Consider the following 6113-nt stretch of genomic DNA (forward strand, 5'->3'; position numbering starts at 1 on the left):
ATGACATTTAGGAACCCATTGTTTTCAGGTCCAGAACAGAGTAGGAAGTGAAATTAGAAGGTAAAAATAGAAAAAAAGAAAAAAAAATTAACCTAGTATTTCTTGCCATTCCACGAAAAGGAGAAATTTTAAAGTTTTTGTGGGTGTGTATTTGAGTGATTCTGAGGCTGAAAAAAAAATGATCTCTTAGCCCTAAAGGCTGTGTCTGGGGTGCAGCGCTTTAGGCTGCAGGTTCTTCCACTGTGAGATGTTTACCCCATACTGACTGCAGCCACTTCCAGGTGCCCTGGAAGTCATGTAAATTCCATTTTTGCTTAGACCTCAGAGCTTGAGAAAGCTTGTTATGAGGAGAAATTTTCACATATGATAAGAATGGTCCCAGAAGGTATCATCAAACCTTCTAAAAACTGATTATTATAATTATTATTAAAAATAAACATGTATGATGCTATAATATTAACTAACGATTGTATATGATCTCCCAGTTTGCAAACACTTCCATACACATGATATCACGCAGCCTTCACAAAGCTGTTAGATGGACAGGTGACCTCACTCCTGTCTTAGGGACAGTGAAGGAGAGTCAGCACCGAGTGAGACCGAGGTCACCTGCTCCACGGGGGGAGTACGAGGGGGAGGAGGACGGGACCGCATTGCTCAGGGGCATCATGTCCAAGCCCTTCAAGCACCAAGAAAGTTTCCCCAGCTTGCTAACTTCACAGACCTTTTGAGAAAAGTGGAAATGTGGGTTTTTTTTTTTTTTTTTTTTTTTTTTACCATTAAGAGGGTAATTTCTGGGGTGCGAGATGGGAGCAGTGGAGCGTTCACTTTCTTACTTTATAAGACTTTATATCGGTTGAATTTTTTACCATGATGTGATAAAGGAAATCATGTGTCTCTAAATGCTAATTCTTTCTCCTTTCAGTTTTTTGGAAATAGAATATCTTTGATTTGAAAGCCTAAACGTCAAAACCTTATGAACGGACAGAAGACTTTTCCTGTGAGGATACAAATGTCAGGACTGTGATCTGAATAGATGGAGATGTGTCTCTGTTTTATAAGATCATTAAGGGTACAAGTTCAGCAAACTGAGATTTGCACATTATATGTCAATTTACTGAAGGTTGGAACGAGATCATCATCCTAGTGACTCTTAAATGCTTTACAGGCAATAAGTAAGTTAAACTAGTGCGTGTAAAATCCTTACAAGGGCATCTGACACGTGGGAGATGCTCAATAAATGATAATTATTATTATTATTTCTTGTCCCACCTTTTAATTTTACAGGAAAAAAACCAGGCCCCACAGAAATAAGGGAGTTTCGGGCTTCCCTGGTGGCGCAGTGGTTGAGAGTCCGCCTGCCGACGCAGGGGACACGAGTTCGTGCCCCGGTCCGGGAAGATCCCACATGCTGCGGAGCTGCTAGGCCCGTGAGCCATGGCCGCTGAGCCTGCGCCACAGCAGTGAGAAGCCCGCGTACCGCAAAAAAAAAAAAAAAATTAGGGAGTTTCCACGAGATTAGAAGATGTGCAACCAGCTGAAGCCTGTCTCCTACAACCTGCCAGTCCAGCAGTCATTGCACTAAGATTCCTCCCCATCCTCACCCCCTTCACGGCATCTGCTCTGCCCGCATCCCTGGAGGGGCAGCCCCAGGTTCCAGGTGACCCAGCCTGTCCACTGCTGATGGAACTGTAACGAACACCTGGCCCGGGCCCAGCCATCGACCCTGTCTCCCAGGAACACAGAACACAGAACCGAGGAACAGTGGAATCAGTGAGGGAAGTGGAGCTGGGAAGCCAGGTGGGAGCCACACAGTCCTGTGAGGGGCGATGGAGCAGAGAAGCCGCTCAGCAGAGGGGGCACAGGGAGCAGGCAGGAGGGGCCCACAGAGCACGGGTTACACGCAGTGCCAAGAAAGCGAGCAAGTGAAGGCAGGGGCTGCCTGACAACTTTCTAGGCCCAGCGGCTCCCCTGGGCGCCTCCCTGGCCTCCTCCCTGGATGCTCTGCGCGGGCTTGTATTTTTTGCAGCTGAGCGATGGAGGGCTGTCCTGGTAAAATCTCTGTGGATTGCAAACAACAGAAACCCATTTCACAGTGGCATGAGGAAAGAGGGCCACAGTGCTTTGGCACGTGAGACGTGTCACTCACGGGCAGGGCAGGAAGAGCAGCCGGGCCAGACGGAGGGCCTGGACCCAAGGGCGGAGGCCCTCAGCCCAGAGCAGCTGGTCCCCAGGTGCCACTTCTTCCTTCCGAGCCAGGTGGTCTCACATCTCCACCCCTCTGGTCACAGGATTCCTGTTTCTCTCGGGGCCTGGCGTTTTCTGCCCTCCATGTGCGAAGCCTGACATTACCTCACCTCAATTTCCGGCAACGCACAGAAACTGAGCCCATGGACTGTCAGGCTCGGGAGAGATTCTGATGAGTCCAGCTGGGTCCTGTGTCCCCCGGGTGCTGTTACTAAGGTGCAGAGGTCATGAGGTACAAGCATGGCTGTGAGCGCAGCCTCCCTCCCCTGCCCCATGGAGGGCCGAATGAGAGAAAGGGAGTGACGGGGAGCCGGGGTCGGCCCCAGAAGTTATCTTCTACTTGACTAAGGCAACGCCTAGCGTTTGCCTAAACACTTCTATTCACTTTTATTGCAAATTTAAGAGACACTTTAAAAAGGGCTGTGCTTGGATGCCAAGTAAATGTTCTGAGTTCTGCACAAACACTGATCATTGAGTTACCACACCCTCACACACTGTGTACCAGTACAGTCCCCGTGTTCTCCTGGCTGGGAATGCAAGACTTCACACATCCAGGCGATTCCATCTTTGGGCAACTCGTAACTCTTCACTAGAACTCTGTTCCTAATATTCAGTTACAATCTGCTTTGTAGCTTCCAAGCATTTTGTGTAGTTCATTTTCTTGAGGTCTCTTTGAGCAATCTATACTTTCTCTCAAGTGATGGCCCTTCATATATTTAAAAACTGCCATTATATTGTGCATGCAACTCAGCCTGCGAAATTCAACAGTGTTAAAAGCACTGTGACCCTGGGGCAAGACACCTACTCTCTTTTTTTTTTTTTTTTTTTTTGCGGTACAACGGGCTTCTCACTGTTGTGGCCTCTCCCGTTGCGGAGCACAGGCTCCGGACGTGCAGGCTCAGCGGCCATGGCTCACGGGCCCAGCCGCTCCGCGGCATGTGGGATCTTCCCGGACCGGGGCACGAACCCGTGTCCCCTGCATCGACAGGCGGACTCTCAACCACTGCGCCACCAGGGAAGCCCGACACCTACTCTCTTCAAGCCCCAGATTACTCATCTATAATACAGAAACAATTGCATAACCTTACTTCCCATGGTTGTCATGAGGATTAAGTGAAAGCACCTGCCACAATGGCAAGCACCAGGTAGAGGGTCCACAACTGCTGGCTACTGTGCCCTGCTCTCCGTCCACGGATCCATCCATCCTATCATGAAGGCTTTAGATCTTGATCCTGAAACCTAACACTTTCTATTCCATCTGGTTTTGTATCATCTGTTAAGTGACGATCCTGTCTTATGTCTTTGTCCAAGAAATTGACTTAAATTATGGACTCTGGGAAGGCCAAGGAGGGAGTGTTGAGGCACCCCATTTTAAAGACTTACCCCAAGGTTAACAGGGATTCATTCATTTGAACCCTTTGACTATGATTATTAGGTTATCAATCCACCCAGGTGCTCTTTCTCAGCTGGATTTCTCCATCTTTTCTTCAGATGTATCATGAGAGCTTGTCAAGTAGCTTGGAGCTGCAGTACATCGTATTCTCACACTTCCCAGTTTACAACACCAAGTTAAACAGATGGGTACTACTGCTTGGAAAATGTAGTAAGCGACTTACCTTACCATCCTGATGAGCACTGTTTTCCTGTCAGAGTTCTCCAAATAGGCCCTTAAAAGCTATTTGTAGAATCTTGTCCAGGATTGTTCTTAGGTACAAGTTTTGCAAAACCTACCTTCTGAAAGTTAGATTGGCTTTTGTCCATTTCTGTTGTCTGAGCACCTTTGATAATGTCTGTCTGGTTTTCTATTGCTGTTGTAACAAATTACCACAAATGTAGTGGCTCAAAATAACAGAAATTTATTAACTTACAGTCTGTAGGTTAGGGTTGGACATTTTTAAGGTTTTTCATACGCCTTGCCAAAATATCCTCCAGGACCAGTTTTTACTCCTGCTGACTAAAGCTCCTCCATACGCTGTCAAACTAAGGATTCACATTTTATAATATTTGGTCAATTTTGAAAATTTTTTGAAATTGTTAAAAATACATTCATTTTCCCAGTAATTCTATCTCCAGGAATTTATTCTGCAAATATACTCACACAAGTTTGGAAAGATGTATGTATAGAGGTTATTGCAGGATTTTTTTTGCAAAAGCAATAGTTGGAAACACCCTGAATCTACACAAGTGAGAGCTGGTTAAATAAATTTTGGTATAATCATGCTGTGGAATACTTTGCATTGTGTATCTCCCAGATACATCATTAAGTGACACACGGAAGAGGCAGCAATGTATGCACAGTGGAATCCCATTTGTTAAAAATATACATACTCTCCTTCCTTTTTTTAAGGGAAAATTGCATTTCCATAACCTATATTAAGTTTGATTCTCTATTTATGGTGGGAAATACATATGTTTGAAAACCACAATGGAAGGAAAGACTGACTTGCAGGTACCCCTAGTTTTAGAAACTATTATACATATGCAAACAGGGATTGCAAAGGAAACAGTGAAAAGAGTTCCGGCAAAGATGGACAGTGTAGTAAGGTAATGGAGAATGTAAAATACAACCAATTGTGTTTAACAACTAAAGAAATTTTAAGTGTTATTTACTTGCTAATTTTTAAAAGATATTAAAATTTTTATCCAATCTAGCTTAGGGATGAGAGAAAAGGTGACCAGAAAAAAACATTTCCAGGGGAGGGGTAAATTAGAAGTATGGGATTAACAGATACAAACTACTATATATAAAATAAATAAGCAACAGGGATTTACTCTGTAGCACAGGGAACTATATTCAATATCTTGTAATAACCTATAATGGAAAGTAATCTGAAAAACCATATATATAAAAAAACTAAATATAAATACATATACATTATATATAACTATATATACATTATATATAACTATATATACATTATATATATCTATAATGTATATATAGCTTTTCAGATTATTTTCCATTATAGGTTATTGTATGTTATATAAATATATATATATTTAACTGAATTACTTTGCTGTACATCTGAAACTAACACAATATTGTAAATCAACTCTACTTCAATTAAAAAAAATACTTCCAGAGTTCCCTGGTGGCCTAGTGGTTAGGATCCCTGCTTTCACTGCCGTGGCCCGTGTCCAAACCCTGGTCATTAACTGAGATCCCACAAGCCATGTGGCACAACCAATTAAAAAAAAGAAAATTCCTGGCTTCCCTGGTGGCGCAGTGGTTGAGAGTCCGCCTGACGATGCAGGGGACGCGGGTTCGTGCCCCGGTCCGGGAAGATCCCACACGCCGCGGAGCGGCTGGGCCCGTGAGCCATGGCCGCTGAGCCTGCGCGTCCGGAGCTTGTGCTCCGCAACGGGAGAGGCCACAACAGTGAGAGGCCCGCGTACCGCAAAAAAAAAAAAAAATTCACTTTAAACAACCTCCCCCCATTCACCCCCCCAAAACCCCCTTTTGTGGCGTGAGCAAAACTGCTGGGGGTTATGATCTCCTCTTCCCTCCTTCCACCAACCACTTCCTCCTCTAACCTTCCAACGAACTTCCTCTCCCCCTTCTCCCCGCTGCCTCTTTTGCCTCCCTTTCCCATCTCTCCCTCCCTCTTCCCATCTCTCCCTCCCTCTTCCCATATTTTCTCCCACCTCCAGTCTCCATCCTAACCTCTCCAACTTTCTCTTTAATGATTAAGATTCACTCTCACCAAGTGCACCCTAGTGTTAATCAAGCTAGCTGCAGGCAGAGCGCACCTGGTCTATCACCGAAGGCGGGTGCGCAATAGAGTCCAACCGTCCTGTTGGAGCCGAGACTCAAGAAAAGCTGGGACATTATCACTAGCTTCTGTTCTTTGCACGTTGCAAACTCC

The sequence above is a fragment of the Hyperoodon ampullatus genome, assembly GCF_949752795.1.
Source record: "Hyperoodon ampullatus genome assembly, chromosome: 12".
In the NCBI taxonomy this organism is placed as follows: domain Eukaryota; kingdom Metazoa; phylum Chordata; class Mammalia; order Artiodactyla; family Ziphiidae; genus Hyperoodon; species Hyperoodon ampullatus.